Raw genomic sequence first — 17714 nt, forward strand, 5'->3', positions numbered from 1 at the left:
TTCCTGCAAGGCATCCCTGAGGAGAAACCACATGGACCTACCCTGATGAAACCCTGGTTGCTGGAGCAGCCATGCGGAGACCCCTGCCAGCACTGAGATGCTTACACACTCACTGATTTGGCTTTCCTCCTGCAGTCAGCATCACTGCGTGTGTTTTGTGAGATTGAGGAGGACTTTGTAGATCGGTGTCAGACATATGGGCTAATGTTGGACTTATGGGCTTGGACAGCACTGGATTGGGATGCTTTCTGAATGTACACTTACCCTTTGTATAAAACTCTCTTATACATATATGAATTTCTGTGGATTTGTTTCTCTAGTCTACCCACACTAACACATACTTATTTTTGTAGATGTTAAACTCTGTCAGGTTAAGTGACTTTACTAGACATTTAAAATAATCTGAACAAATTATCCACAATTGTTTATTTTCTCTGAAGGTATGGGATCTAGCCTCATTTTTAAAATGTTAATTTAGGATAGAGTAAGAGATACAGTTGACTCTGAGATAAATTAAAAGATTCGAATGAAGATACTTTTATGTAGGTGTATGATGTGTTAACAAGACCAGTAAGGGATTTTGAGGCAACCAGGGACATACAACAGTGAGATGCCTTTGTTAAAGTACCATTGAGTCAGTTCTGGCTCCTAGTGACCCTATGTACAACAGAACAAAACACTTCATGGTCGTGTGCCATCTTCATCATTGTTATGATTGTTGAAGCCATGGTCACAGTGTCAAGTCATCTCATTGAAGTTCTTACTCTTTTTTGCTGACCCTTTACTTTATAAAGTATGATATCCTTTTCCTGGGACTGATATCTCCTGATAACTTGTTAAAAATACACGAGATGAAAAGTCTTGCCATCTGTGTTAGGCAGGGTTCTCTAGAGAAACAAAACTAGGATGCTTATGATTTTAAACATATAGATAGACAGATAGGTTTATACAGCAAGAGGGAATATGATGGAAAATTAGTCCACACAACAGTACAGAGGGCCCAGTTTAACTCATTTTCATGGAACAGTTAATATACTGGAAGTTTTTCAACTCCAGTGGGCTGCTGGGTCCAAGGTCAAAGAAGTAGACAGTGGAGTTTTCCCTCAGGCAAGACAGGTAGGGTCTGCCTGCAGGCAGTATACAGCAGGGTGGGTCAGCAACAGTCAGTAGCACAGGAGTTTAGCAAAGCAGGCCCGATGAGATCTTGAACTGAAGCATTGCATGGTGAAGAATACACCAGCATCAAGCTCAAGAGAGGTACACACCAGCTGCTTGGCAAAGCAGGTCTCAAAGAAGTCTCAAGCTCTAGAGACACGATACACAGGTTGGCTTGGCCCACAGGTAGTGTAGCACACAGGTTGAGGCAGAGAACAAGCTGAAGCAGCAGCACACTTGTCCAATCACCACGGAGCAAGAGACATATGGTATTCTGGCTGTCTTCCTTTATCTTGGTTGGCCTCCAATCAAACTGCAACCTGATCAAACTCCACCCACATGTTCCTATTGACCTAGTTGGCACAATAAACCTAGTTATCACACCATCCTTGCTTCTAAGGAGCATTCTGACTGTACTTCTTTTGAGATAGATTTGTTTATTCTTCTGTCAATCCATGGTACTTTTGATATTCTTCATCAACATCATAATTCAAATACATAAATTCTTCTTTGGTCTTCCTTATTCATTTTATAGCTGTCACATGCAAATGAAATGATTGGAATTGCTATGGCTTGGATCAGGCTCACCTCAGTCCTCAAATACAATCTTTACTCTTTAAAACTTTAAAGAGATCTGTGCAGCAGCCTTGCCCATTGAAAAACATCATTTTATTTTTATTTTTTGGCTGCTGCTTCCATATGTATTGATTGTGCATCTAAGTAACATGAAATTAATGACAACTTCAATCTTTTTTCCATCTGTTATGTTGTTGTCTAATGGTCCAGTTGTGAGGACTTTTGTTTTCTTTTCATTGAGTTGTAATCACACTGAAGGTTATACGTACTTTTATCTTTTTCAGCAAGTAATTCAATTCTTCTTTGATTTCAATAAGCAAGATTATGTCATCTGCCTACGTACCATAGATTATTAATGAGCATTCCTCATTAGTCTAACTTCCCAGATTATTCATGCAACATGCAGATTGAATAAGTATGGTGGAAGGATACAATCCTCACACACAGTTTTCCAGATTTTAAATGATGCAACATCCCCTTGTTCTATTGGAATGACTGTCTCTTAGTCCATTGTGGCTGTTAAGGCTTTGTGTCAACTTTGCGAAGCCAAGATTCTCAGGTTTTTTTGTAATTTAAGATTTACTAATCTTTTATGATGAGGTCTCCTCTGGGGGGGGGGGGGTTGCCTTCATCTAGTATAACGGACTCGGGAGGACAGCTAGCTTGCTTTGTGTTGGCCTATATTCTGTATCTGGCTTATCATCTAACTTCCAGGTCTTTAGACTCAGGCCAGTGCCCTGCTATATTGTCTGCTGACCCTGGGAGTTGTAAGCAGTTTGCCATCTCACCTGCCAACCTAGGATTCATTCCTCTCTGCAGTTAAAAACCTGTCATCTGACCTGCTGACCTTGAGTTCATCAGTCCCTGCAGGTTTGTGAGCCATAAGTCAGCCTGATATCTTACTCGTGAACTTAGATCTTACTCAAATTTACAGGGTGTGAGCCATTTTCTGGATATAAGCCTTTCTGTGTATATACATACATAACCTCAGTGGTTTCGATTCTTTAAAGAACTCAGCCTAAGACCTCTATCTATTGGTTCTGCACAGCATAATTAAGTGTTCTGGAACTCTCATTCTTTGTTATGACCCACCATCAAATGTCATTGCACAGCCAATACAACAGAAGAAAACATCTGCTAGTTCCTTCTTTCAGCCAGTGTTCATTTACCATCACAATCGTGTCTTTGTTCTACCTACTCTTTGGAATATAGCTTTAATTTCTTTCAACTCCCTGTAAATATACTGCTTTAAAAATATCTTCAGCAAAAATTTCTTGTATGCTACATCAGCTATATTGTTCAATAATTTATGAATTCTGTTGAATCACCTTTCTCTGGAGTGAAAACAAATATGGATCTTTTTCAGTCCAGTGGCCAGGTAACTGTCTTCCAATTTTCTTGGCATGACTACTGAGTGCTTCTAATGCTGAATCAGTTTGTTGAAACAGTTCAGTTGGTCGAAACAGTTCACTTGGTATTCCATCAATTCCTGAAGCCATTTTTTGTTTTTGTTTTTTCTTACTAGTGACTCCAGTGCAGCATGGACTTCTTTCTTCAACACCATTGCTTCTTGATCATATACTAACTCTTCAAATGGTTGAATGTTGACTAATTCTTTTGCCTTCCATCTTTTGGATGCTTCCTGTTTTGTTCAATATTTTGCCCATACATAAAATACTTCAATGTTGCCAAAAAACTGCCAGCAAAAGAGGTACTTTTTGTCCTCCAAATTATACATGTTGGTAGAATATGTAAGCACGACCTAATGGAAGGATTCCCAAACTCTTGTTCCTGAGAAGACCAGAGGAGCATATGTAATCATAGATTCTCAGGCCCATTCCCAGAGATTCTGATGTGAAGTCTGAAAGTATTTGAACTCCCCGGATAATTCTGATGCAGCACCCTCTTTAGGGATCTCTGATCTATATATGCCCACTCAGAGAAAATATACACTCTACAGTGTGACAAGTAGTTTACCACCTCTGCTTTCATAATTCTAGTGACAGAGAACTCACTGACTTAAATGGTGTTTGAACCTGTATGGAAATGCCTTAAAATGTTATGATTTTTTTGAGATTTTCCCTCTGTTCTGCATGAGTTTCCTACTTTTTTTCTTCACTCTCTGGCGACTGACTCTATTTTGCCTGCTGACACGATTCCTGCTTCTTGGGTCCCTTCTCCAAAATAATTGACATATTCTCTAAAGGAAATCAGAAAACCAAATTTTCTAGTTCTTTGTTAATTGTACATTCCAATTTCTCTACAGTTTTTGAGTGACGGTATATTAATACGGATACTCGAGAGTTGTAGGCTGGGTTCTCTAAAGAAGCAAAATCAAGGAAGTGACTCACATGGTTGTAGAAGCTGGCAAGTCCCAAGTCTGTGAGTCAGTCGTCAGGTTGGAAGTTTCTTTTGACTCACTAACTGCACAGGGTGACAAGTCCAAGGTGGCAGGTAAGACAGTAGGCTGCTGGATCACAGATTACAGAGGCTGATCTATCCCAAGAATCAGAGGTCAAAGGATGACAAGTTAGATGCAGGTCTAGAGCAAACAAGCATACTTTGCAAGAAAACCACCTCTATTTTGGGTGCATCACCAAGGGTATTCCTTGTTATACGTCCTGTTCTGAATCGGGCCTAAATCTCTGGCAGCTTCCTACTAATGGACTGCTGCAACTATCGTTGGATGATCTTCAGCAAATTTTATTTGCATGTGATATCAATGACATTGTTCTATAATTTGAGCATTCTGTTGGATCTTACCAGAAAGCAGAGATACCAGAAAGGTGTTTTCGTGTGTTTTATCGAGTATTCCAAAGTACTCAATCAACTGTGTGGTTCATAACAAACTATGGATAACCTTCAGAAGAATGGGAATTCCCGAACACATAATTGTGTCATGTAGAATTTGTACTTGGATCAAAAGGCAGTCGAGCGGACAGAACACGGGAATGCTACATGGTTTAAAATCAGGAAAGGTGATTGAAGAGGTTGAATCCTGTTACCATACTTATTCAATCTATATTGAGATTCTTTAAGCAAATCATCAGAGAAGATGGTTTATATGATGGAGAATGTGGCATCATGGTTGGAGGAAGGCTTATTAACAACTTGTGATGTGCAGATGATACAAGCTTACTAGCTGAAAGTGAGGAGACCTTGAAACACTTGCTGGTGAAGATCTAGGATTGTAGCCTTCAGTATGGATGATGACTCAATGTAAAGAAGACCAACATCCTCACAACTGGACCAAGAGATAGTATCATGCTAAATGGAGAAAAGGTTGAAGTTGTCAAGGAGTGGTCTTGCTTGGATCCACAATCAATGCCCATGGAAGTAACAGTCAGGAGATCAAAAGACAAGTTGCATTAAGTAAATGTACTGCACAAAACTTCTTTGAGTATAAAAGCAGGACTGTTATTTTGAGGACTCAGGTGAGCCTGACCCAAGCCATGGCATTTTCCATGGCCTCATATGTATGAGAAAGTTGGACATTGAATAAAAAAGACTGAAGAATCAGTGCATTTGAATTATGGTGCTGAAGAAGACCATTGAAAGAGTGCTAAAAGGACAAATGAATGTGTCTTGAAAGACGTGCAGCCAGAGTACTCCTTAAAGGCAAGGCTAGTGAGACTTCATCTTTCATATTTTGGACGCATTGTCAGGAGAGGCCAGTCCTTTGAGAAGGATATCATGTTTGTTAAGCGGAGAAGCAATGAAGGAGGGGAAAGCCATCAAGGAGATGGGCTGACACTGTAGCTGCAACAAGGAGCTCACCAATAAGAACAATTATGAAGGTGATGCAGGATTGAGCAATATTTAATTCTGTTGTTCATAGGGTCACTGTGGGTCAGAACCAATTTGATGGCACCTAATAACAACAAAAATAACAATTTGAGTGTTGGCCACATCCCAGACAAAACCCCCCTGATATCAGATTATATCACTGGGAATTATTACATCATTACATATCTATTTAGCTACATCATTATATAAATGCCAAAATGACTGGTAATTATGACCCATCGAAGCTGACACACACGTTAACCACACAGGCAATGTATTTCTAAAGAAATATGTGCAAAGAAATTGCGGCTTCCTAGAAGAACTGTCTAGTTCTTCCTTGATTCACTGCGGGTCAGTGGAGTTCAGATAATTGATGGTTGGCAGTCAATCACTTATCATAGATGAATTTTATCATATAAAGGATTATAGAAAATTCAGTACATTGATGATAAATTATTTGCTCCACTAGTGTCTCTGACCCTTGCCCAAAGGGATCTGTTCAGGTTTTTCTTTTAAATTAGGGTCTTTCTTAATGGTATAGAAATTTATTTACATAAGACTATTTCTTTAAAAGAGAAGCCCCAAATGCCTAAAGACAGAAATACCTAAAGAGAGGGTATCATATGTCATTGTATCAGAAATATCCCTCGGAGAGGGAGAGAAACCAACCCAGACAAGATCTTTCCATCAACAATACTCTTCAGGCATGACAGAATAAGCATTAAAGTCTACGGTGCACCTCTAGATTGCTCAGAAAAATCTTTGCCATTCAGTGCCTTGATTAGCTACAATCCACAGTTAATGATGCCAATCATCCAACCAATCCTTTACCTCTGTGATGGGGTCCTTATATTTGAAAAGCTATTATTGCCTTTGGTTGTTCCCCCAGGAACAGACCCTGAATCAAGCATGTGAATGTGTGCTGTTTTCTAGGAGGTGGTTTTAGGAAGTTGTAGTTGAGAAGTGAGAAAGGGATATAGGGAAGAGATGACGTCAGTAAAGGATGTGATAACTGGTGTGGACCACTGGCCTCGTAAGTCCTACCAGACAACTCTGTGGGATAGTGTAGAGAGCCACTTCGTGATCTTAACAGAAGGATAAGGGATACGAGGAAACTACTCACCAATTCCCATTAGTCATTGGTGACCCCTGACCAGTGCACATGTATTGAAATGGTGAAAGACATCGGGCTGTTCAGAAATTCCTAGTTGTTTTTTGAGGACCAGTGATAAACATGTTCTCTTGCTCTGATTTTGTATATCCCAGTATCATTTTCTTTCTCTCTCTGATGGTGAGTTTGGGTTCATGCTGAGCCTTCCTTTCGTTAGTCTTAGGCGTCTGAAGTCACTGAAGATTACATTGGAGGACTACTGTACCCCCTCAAACCCCAAGTAAGGAAAACTTAAGTACTAGAGTCCTCAGCTACCAGCAGGTGTTGCCTCTGCAGTTGGTGCAGTCACTCAGGAGCCCGTATCCCACATTCCCGAGGGCGCACTGAACTCCCACAAGTACTAGCTTCAAAGCCTCAAACAGGGAGCCTGTAGGCTCATATTTAGCCTGCGGATAGTCTTGTTTGGTCTGCAAAGCCTCTTAAAATATATGAAACTAGTTGCCAACATTTCAAATGTGTGGAATTTTCCTATAAACTCTAGATGTCTGGCTTTTCTGGAAAAATGGGGAGGTCCAGCGAGATGAGCCTGCATTTTCATTAGTAGCAGTAGGTTGGTGCTGAGTCTCCAGCAGGACATGATTTCCAGGGCACCTCGGTTTCCACAGGCTGTTCCCTTTGCTTACTGCTTCTGCCCTTCTCAGGGATTGGGATTCACAATTATTGCCCGATTTTCCCCAATCCTGGCTCTATTTCATCTGCCTCACTTTCCCTACCTATGTCTTCAATTGCCCACTCAAACGGAATTGCGACCCTGTCCTCCCACCCTCTGACATTGATCCCCATGTTCTCTCTCAATTTTGCCAGCTCCCTTCCCCAGGACTATTTCTTGTTATTTTTGTCATTTGCCCAAGTCTTGCTATAAATGAACCAAATTATGACCTTCCCACACACTTAATGTGCAGTGCCACCTGCCACCTGGGTTCCTGCTGCCTTTTCCCATTAATTACATAGATTTTAATTTTGATGCTGACCAGAATAAAGCCTGAGGCAGCAGGACACTTTGGTTACACTAGACCACTATTCTATATTTTTTGGAGGAAACTATGCAAACTACGTTTGCATCTATCTCTGGAGTTCCTCCTCATGTCCACTGCAGCCTTCTTCATTTCTCCCCAGCCTTTTCTTTCCTCGCGGTCAATGAGTTGATTTGGACTCATAGCGATCCTCTATGATGGGGTAGAACTTCCCCCGTGGGTTTCTGAGGCTGTAACTTTTTACAAGAATAGAAAACCATATCTTTCTCCCTCCCTCATCAGCCCAGGCTGCTGAAATCCCCGTAGGCTTTGTTTCTGAATCCAGTAAGCTTTTAACATTAAATATACCATAATTGTTGCCCTCATTACAGATGGTTTTGTTGCCATGGAATTATGCTAAGGTGCAAATCATGCAAGAATTCTCTTTCCTGGTCTGGGTCTGAGCTGAGCTAATTAGATTTGCTTTGAATCTGAGTGTTAGACAAGAAGACAATGCCAAACTGACAAGTGAACATCAGTTTTCCCCTGCTTTAAGAAAATATCTCCCCCACCCCGTGTCATATTTTAAAGAGCCTTGGTGGCATTTGTGGGCCAACCCTGTGCTGTTAACTACAAGTCAGTGATTCACACTCACCAGCTGCTTCACTGGAGGAAGATGACCCTGTCTGCTCCCAGAAAGATGGACAGTTTCAGAAACCTTCTATGGGCTCACTATTGGTGTGAGTCAACTGCATGGCAGTGAGTGGATATAGAGCAGAAATGGGTATTAAGAGGAGAAGAGCCAGGAACTTTGAGTAACATTTGATTGAGACTTTTGAGGTAGGTGGGGATGAAGGAAGAGAAAATAATTTCTAAAAGCTTGACTCACTTGACATCTCTCCTGAGACAATGCAAACTGCACTTGATCAAAATCTTTGTAGATAGAAAAATGAGTGATACCAGGGCAGGCACAGAAAAAAAAAAATCACTTATTTTGCAAGTTTATTAACTGCACTGGGTCTGTCAGAACTAGAGCATCATGGGATCAGAGAATTGACTGTGAACCAGCCCTGCCTTTTTTGCAGAAGAAAAAGCAAAACAAACAAACAAAACCAAAACCTAGGCTCAGAGAGTGAAATGGAATTCCACCCATGAATTTCTTTCATTAGTTAAAGCAGTTAAACGCTTATTGAAATGCAGTGTGTGGCACTCCTGAACTGTACGGCGGAAACAACAACACAAGTGACAGATACCGCTCCTAAAGGGCTGATTTTCATTTGGGAAGATGAAACAAGGAGGTAGAGGTCGGAGGTCAGGAGATGGGGAGTCTGTGGCCAGGCCAGCCTAGGTCAGACACCAGTCCTGCTTCTTCTGGATTGCTCAACTTTGAGCCACGGATGTAATCTCTCTGTAGCCCTACTGCCCAAATCTGTGGGATGGAGGAGGGAATCAGGAGATATTATCCTCAATAAAGTGCATTTGGACAAAACTCCTGTGTACAGAAGACTAAGTAGCTACAGTTATTACCAAAGTACATTTTCATGAAATGTGGTATGTATTGGAGCAATTAGGAACGGTGACAATTAACTCATCTTGGGGACTGTGGGAATGTTCTAAAGCGGAATCCATAAAGAAGGCATTCCAAGTACAGCAGGGGGCAGAAGAGAGGGGAGTAGGAGTTTGGTGTGGATAAAGCACACTATGTTGGAGCAGGAAAGTTGGGGGTTAAACATAGAGGAAATAGGAGCAAAGTGCTGCCAGTTCCAAGCCCTTTCTTGAGCTGGGTCTCTATTGGGCGACTATAACATTCAGGAGATCATTCCAGGGGATGAAGAGAGAGAGGGTGCGTAGGAGAGAGATGGGGAATGTAGCTATGAGCAGGGGCTGCTGGGGGCACCTCCAGTTGGAAAGAGATAAAGACGGAGGCTAGAAAATCAGGAGTGCTCAGCCTATGGGTGGGAACCAAGTAAGTGGTGCAGACAAGACCTCAGGAAGGAAGGGAAAAATGAGGAGGGGAAATGGAAACCTGAAGGACAACATGGCAGTGCCCACTCTCTTGTTGAAGCTTAGCTAGTAGAGGAGAGTAAGCTTCACCAAGAGAGTGAGAAAGTGCCTCGAACGGCCAAAGATAACTTATTATTCTATGATTCTGAAAGGTAGGATACTTATCAAGCTGTAGCAACGGCTTGAGCTAAGATCTCACATGATATCATTTGGTTTCCCTCGTCCTCCTCTCTGGTCCACTGCCTCGTACACATATACTCTCGGATGGCCTCAGTCAGCTCCAGATTTCCCCCCTCCCAGATTAAATGCCATCACATGTCTCAAGGTCGAACAAGCAAAGGAAGGACGATGAAGCAGGAAGTTAGAAGGTCGGCAGGGGAAACTAAGACTTCACAAGAGGGCCAAGGGAAATCAAAGGTGGGCGGGGGAGGCAGGGCACGCGACCAGGGGTTGGAGAAGTAGTTTACGTTGTTGACTACAAAACTGATGGCATGAAATGTAAACTACCACCTCATTCACACAGGAAAAAAATGTTTTAAGTCCTTGGACACTTATTGCTCTATGACCAATAACAGGAACGGGGACACTGTGTGCATGATTCACCTGGTCTGAGTCTTAGGTCCACCATAGATCTGAGGCATGAGTTCTGCACCATCGGGATCAGCACACTGAAAACGAATGAGAAAGTTCTATAGGGGGAAAAAGTGATGGGAAAAACCCAAAAGATGCCAGGCAGGCTAAAACACAAGCTGTCTTCTAAAGAGTAGGCAAGATCGAATCTTAAATCAAGAATTGGCTAAATGATGAACATGTGACCGCCTCTTCCTTCCTTTCCTGGTTTTGCCCGACTACTAACAACTTTGTCAGCCGTCAAGCCTGTGTCGATAGCCGGGTGTTTGGGGGCTAAAGAGTGAGGCGAGGACCTAGTTTATTTTAGGAGGGACTGCTTGTCCCTTTTCTGTTTTAATATAGAGGGGAAAATAAACTGCTCCAAAGTTTTACCCTGTTGCAGAACAAACACTGCTGTGAGTCATGTTTCACAATTTATGGAGCCGACTTCACATCCTTTTGACAGTTCTATCATGTTGTAGATGCTGCGAAATATTTGTTTTCCTCTGCAAATCTGGGGTGCTGAAAAATCCACTTGCTTCATGATGACGGATTCTCTACACCAGCATCTCTCAACTTCCACGCTGTTGGCACATCATTCTTCGTAGTAGGGGCTGTCCTGTGCCCTGTAGAATGTTCAGGAGCATCCCTGGTCTCCATGCAATAGGTACCAGTAGCAAGTCTTCCAGCTGGGACCGTACGTGACACATTGCCAAATGTGCCCTGGGAAATGAAATTGCCCCTCGCTGAGAAGCGTCCTTTGGTTTCTGGTGGTGTGACCTGGCCAGACGGGATCCACGGAGGCGAGAAGCGTCTGCGGCTCCGAACAAAGCACCCTCGAAGGGAACCGTCGCCTCTTTGCAAGAACTGATCTCAACTAGGGGCAGTTTATTTGCGTCTGCCACAGCCCCTTGGCGTTCTCTTCCCCGTGTGTCACAGAGGAACATCACCCAGCAGCAGGATAATTAGAATCTCGGTCTAAAAAGAGATGCTTGTAGTATAATAGGAACCAGTTGGAGCTCTTCAGTCAGTGAATGGAAGAAGCCTGCTGCCTATAAATAGCACAATTGACAGCCAAACCCTCTGAGAAACACTCAACACATGCCAGTGTCAGAGAAGGATGTGTCCAATGCTTGAGACACTGAAAATAAATAGCACTGTGAGTCGAAAATAAATGGTATTATTAGCATAAAGGGAGTCCCTAATTAACCAGCAATAGTCCATTACTGTAGCCTTCAATTCATTAAATTGCATAATTACATAAAAATTCAGTTGACGCTGGATTCAGTCAGTGGATCTGCTATTGTCTCCTCAATAATTAGCTCTGTAATTGTCAGTTTGACAGGGCAATTAAAAATGTTTGAAGACATTGTGTCAGCTTCTTCGTGTGAGTCTGCACTCCACAGGAATCATCTAGGAGAACTTTCCATCTGGGAAGCTAGATGGTTCCTGCTCCTGGTTGAAGCAATGGAGGGGCAGGATTGGACGGGTCAGACATGAATGGTAATTGCATTTTCCTTAGGGGATATTTTTCCCCCTTCTATCTGGGTGAACATTCACTGCTGAGAAATGAAAGAGGAGGAAGAAGTCAGGAGTAAGGGTTTTGTCCATAGGACAGTGGAAAATTCGGATTCTGAGTTAGACGGTACAGGCATCAAAACCCAGAGTGTTTGGTCGGAGGAGAGAGCACTATGGAATGGAAGACTCACATCAGATTGGGGGAAAGCAGCCTGTTGTGGAACTGCAGTTCAATTTATATTAGCATCTCCATGGATGCCTAATAGCGCAGACGTGCTTTGTGGTCCCCCAGGGCGATAGATGCTCAAAGAAGGCTGTCTTTCTCTTATAATCGCTCTCTTTCTTTCTCTCCATCTCTGTGCGTGTGTGTTGAAGGAGAGCTCCACGCAATCAGTATTGATTCATGAGTTCCAGGCTTGGATGTTTATGTGGATGAAAGGAGGCCATGACTTACTAAGATCTTGGTCCTCATTACCACAGAGATACCAGACTTAGGACCCAACATCAGTCCTCATCCATTGAATTAGTATTGATTCAAAAACTAGGATAGCTCCCAGAGAAACAGATTCCAAGGCTCTCTGCTGAGCGGTACTGGGGACATCAAGGCAATTTGGATGTACTGGACTGTAAACAGTTGTTGTTGTTGTTGTTGTTATTGTTGTTAGGTTCTATTGAGCCAGTTCAGACTCAGAGGGACCCTATGAACATCAGAAGGAAGCACCTCCTGGTCCTTTGCCATCCTCACAATCACTGTTAGGTGTGAACCCCTTTTGCAGCCACCATGTCAATCCATCATCTGGACAGTCTTTTTCTCTTTGACTGGCCCTTTACTATATCAAACATGATGTCTCCGTCCAAGGACTGATCTCTCCTGAGAACATATGTCAGCGATAAGGTGATAAGTGAGTGAGGTGAGGTCTCGCCATCCCATCTTCTCAGAAGCATCCATGTTATACTTCTTCCAAGAGAGGTTTCTTTGTTCTTCTGGCAGTCTGTGATGTTTTCAATATTCTTCAGTATTCCTCATCGACACTATAGTTAAAACGCATCAGTTCTATACCTTTATAGTTAATAACCAAAGGCATCTAAATAGTTAATTCCCCAATATTTGGATCTGTTAGATCAGAGAGACTCCAGTAGAAGGATGAAACAGCTCACGTTGAGCTATCTACACAATGGCTTGTGAGCTATCTACACAATGGCTTGTGAGCTATCTACACAATGGCTTGTGAGCTTTCTACACAATGGCTTGAGGGTATCTAGGTGTTGGCCCTACGTGTCCTTTCCTCTCAAGTGACACTTTCTTCTCTGGCCTTTTCAGGATGGGGAGGCAGGTGAGTCTTTTCCTCCTAGCAACTGATGGAAATGTTTACGAGACAGAATCAAAGCAAATTTAAATTCAAGACAGTATTCCACATGAAAGAAGGTTTGATCAAACATCTACATTCTTGAACCATGACCAAACGAATTTTTTTAACCCACATAGGAGACTTTCTCTCTTCTTGAAATGGGGTTGAGGGAAGGAGATGGCTGGATCTTTTTACAAACATTTTATTCTCTTCCTTTATATATATATTTAAACTCACTTTATCGGGGGCTTGTACAACTCTTACCACAATCCATACATCCATCCATTGTGTCATTTGTACATTTGTTATCCTCATCATTCTCAAAACATTTGCTTTCTACTTGAGCTCTTGGTATCAGCTCCTCATTTTCCCCCTCCCTCTCCACCTCCCCTCTCTCATGAACCCTTGATAATTTATAAATTATTATTATTTTGTCATGTATTACACTGTCCGATGTCTCCCTTCACCCACTTTTCTGTTGTCCGTCCCCCAGGCACAGAATTATATGTAGATCCTTGTGATTGGTTCCCCCTTTCTATCCCACCTTCCCTCCACCCTCCCGGTATCACCACTCTCGCCACTGGTCCAGAGGGGTTAATTTGTACTGGATTCCCTGTGTTTTCAGTTCCTATCTGTACCAGTGTACATCCTCTGGTCTAGCTGGATTTGTGAGGTAGAATGTATTTTCTTCCTATGAACAACAAGGTCTTATCATGCAGGGCTATGATCAGACAGTGTGACCCAGGGGTCCAGATGGAATTTCAAAAAGGTCTTCTTTTGCAGTCTTTACAACTACATATGTCTACATCTAAATATGTTTCAATTAGATGGATATTCAGAGACTTTTGTGACTCTGTTTCAAGAAACCTCTAAAATATACTAATTTATTAGTTTATTTAAAAATTTCTGCAGAGTGGTTAAAAGTAGAAAAAGAGATTGCCCTTTGAGCCAGAGACACTCTGATAATCCACATGTCCGGATCTCACCTCATAACTACGGAATCAAAGTTTGGCCACAAAGGAGCACACTTTGAAAAATGTATTAGTGTGCAAAGCCTCCTCCACTCCCAACTAGGGAGTTGAATATCTCCAGCTCCACGTTCATTCTCAGCCCCACGCTCTCTCACAAAATCTTCCTATGGGCCCCTTTCAGTATGACAGTGTGGTTATGGAAGAGCTAAGAAATCCTTTTGTGAATTAATCGCTCTCTCTCACTCTCTCCACCCCAGCCCCACCCCCTTCTTACCTATCTATACTTGCAGTCTTCAGCATGGATTACAACTCAGTGTAAAGAAAACACAAATCTCCCCTGGACCAATAGGTAACATGATGATAAATGGAGGAAAGACTGAAGTTGTCAAGGATTTCATCTTGTTGGGTCCACAATACATGTTCATGGAGTAGTCAAGAGTTCAAAAAGACGTGTTGCATTAGGTTAATCTGTTGTGCAAAAACTCTTGAAAGTGTTGAAATGCAAAGATGTTACTTTAATGATTCAGGTGCACCTGACCAAGCCACGGTATTTTCAATGGCCTCGTCTGCATGTGAAAGTTGGACATTGAATAAGAAAGACTGAAGAAGAATCCATTTCTTTGCATCGTGGTCCCCAGGAATACTGAAAGTACCAGGGATCGTCAGAAGAACAAGCACACCTGTCTTGGGGGAAGTGCAGCCAGCATGCTCCTTAGAAGAAAGGATGGTGGGATTCTAGCTCACATATTTTGGACAGTTGTCAGGAGAGGCTAGGTCCTGGAGAAGGACCTCATGTGTGGTAAAGTCGAGGGGCAGTGGCAAAGAAGAGATGGATTGACACAGTGGCTTCAACCTGAGCTCAAACATAAGAATGCTTGTGAGGATGGTGCAGGACCAGGAACGGTTTTGTTCTGTTGGACATAGGGTCAGTGGTGGGAGTCAAATAATTTAACAATTGACTCGCTGTCCTTATGACCATTGTGAGTATTAAAAAATGGTATACGGAAAGATAGTTTCTTATTTCAGACAGATCATACTTAAATAAGAACAATGAAAGAGATAACACCCAACCAGATCACGTTATAAGAGTTTTAAGATATTAATGAAAAATATGAAATAATACCTGACAAAAACAATACAAATGCTATCTTAAATATTTCCATATTGCTTCTTGATTGGCATCTTAACTTGCATATTCTTCACTTTTGTTTGAGCTTTATCATCTGTGTGATATATCTGGAAGCAGCTTTTCACTGTAGGGACAGGATCTCATTCCTTTTAAGGCAGGTAATGAGCCAATAGACACTGTTTGGAGAGGTGAGAAACAGGACTTCTCTTCATCTTCATACAACCCCTTCCACTTCCCCTGAACTTCAGCAATTGTTCTGACAGTATTTTTAGCTCTTTTAGCACTTTCAGGAATTGCATCATTCACCCAGAATATCTCACGGGGATTTGGGGCATAACACAAAGCAGAAATGAATGACAGCGTATCGCCCTCTGGTGGTTTGGCATTTTTTTTCTCTTTATGGTATTTGTTTAGTGACTGTTACCAAGGAGCAAGGCATGTAAATTGGTGATTTCCACCTTGGGTGGCTGCCCGCCTTACCAAGAACCCTGATCACAAGTGCCATTTTAACAACCAGGTCTCAGAACTCGACAAAAAACGAAGTCCCTCTTCTGAACCGGTGCCAACCGACTGAATGCCACCACTGTCCCTTGGAGCTGGAACTGACGTGATGTCACCTAACGACAGAACAGCCCTTGCCTCACGAAGCCAGATAATCATAGGGTCCACGTTGTCGCAGGGATCTGGAATCGAACAACCCTCTCTACTGAGGCCGGAGAGCGCAAGAGGAGGAGTGAAAGGCAGCAGTCTTTGGGCACAGTGTGTGCAGGGAAGGAGAGTCTGTAGAGAAAGTACCTGGAACTCACATTTTGGTGAAGTGACAGTTTCTTTGGGGGAATTAAATGGGCTGGTTCTATGGATCCGACTGACTGGATTTGATCACAAGTCCGTTTCTTGAGAGTTCTCTCTCACGGTCCTACAGCCCACTGCTTTGAAAGTTAGAATTCATTTACCCTTTCTACCAATGAGTATTAAATGCCAAGGGAGCAAAGCACAGATGTAGGTGCCTGGGAGACAGCGCTAAATAAAACCCAAATCTCTTGTTTTCTTGGAAATTACATTTTTCTGGGAGTAGACAGAAAATGAACAGCAAGAATATTAATTGCTATGCTAAAATAGAGCAGGTCAAGGGGGTAAGGATGTGTGATGGGAGGAATGTAATTTTAAATATCATGATCAGAGAAGCCCTCGTTAAGAAGATGATATTTGAGCAAATGAATTGAAAGGGGGGTGGGGAGGGTGCTAGCCATGTGACTATATAGGAAAAGTTGTCATCCAGGAAAGCCAACTAATCCACGAGTGGGAACAAATCCAAGAAACAATGAGGAGACAAGTGTGGCTGGAGCTAGTAATCAAGGGGGAGAGCATTGAAAGAGGAGGTCAGAGGGCTAATGGGAATTGAATCAGGCTGCGATTTGTAGGCTCCAAAAAATAAATTTTTCTTTCACACGGTGTAGAAGCTGGAGTTATGGTGGGGTTTTGAGCAGAAGAGGGCAAGCAATGCATTGTAAATAGATCCCTCTGACTATGACACTATGGAAATATGTCAGAGGGAGCAAGGGAGCCAGTTAGGAGGCTGTCACAGTTCTCCAAGCCTGAGATGGTGGGTGGCTAGGACCAAGTATAACAGGGAAATATATATATTATGGTGCTGTCGAGATTAAATGAGATAAAGTATGGATAGAGTAAGCAGGCGTCTTTGCAGAATGCAAGCAAGCAACAAACGACTGTGATTATCCGAATTCGACCTCAGGTCAAGCCTGAGCCACACGGAGTTCTAGAATTTATTTGAGTTTTCACTGCTTCCTTTCAAGTTGGGAACCGTGTGTCCAATGTTGGAAACCCTTCTGCATCTCAAGATACATCTAATGGTTCCATCTGTTTGTAAATCTCAAATGCTGGGCGGCAGAAGTGACTGCAGCGCGTGGCTGCTCACTGAAAGTGGAGGGTTGAGAGCTTGTAGAGATGTCTTAGAAGAAAGGCCTGGCTAATTGTGGCCATGGGGAACCCGATGGAGCACTGTTCATTTTTTTAACCTGCAAGGGGTTCCCATGAGGCAGACAGGAGTCAACAACAGCTTATTTCGACACATATCCCAGTAAAGTCTCCAGATAGGACCAGGCAGTGCTCCTGCAGGATAGGACATCCGACATTCTCAACATAAAATGTTCTCCATATTGTCTTGTTTCACTAATGCATTTCTCTCCTTTTCCATGCGAGCACCATGTTCACAGAGAAGCATCAGAGATGCAAATGATCTATTAAGCCGTTTCTCCTATCTCGTTTTATGCATTGTTACGATCAGAGGTGCCTTCCTCTGGTGCCTAGTGGGGATTCAATCCTGTTATTAGGCAGCTAGAATCTGTGCTATTTTCCTCCTGAATGCCTCTTATAGTTAAGTACTTCAAAACTCAAGAATCTCATATGACCCATCTTTCATAACTCTGGGAACTATTAGGACTATATGGAGGACACAAATTTCCATGTATAATA

This window comes from Echinops telfairi, unplaced genomic scaffold (genome assembly GCF_000313985.2).
Source record: "Echinops telfairi isolate 266 unplaced genomic scaffold, ASM31398v2 ScPeMD7_5;HRSCAF=22, whole genome shotgun sequence".
Classification (NCBI taxonomy): Eukaryota; Metazoa; Chordata; class Mammalia; order Afrosoricida; family Tenrecidae; genus Echinops; species Echinops telfairi.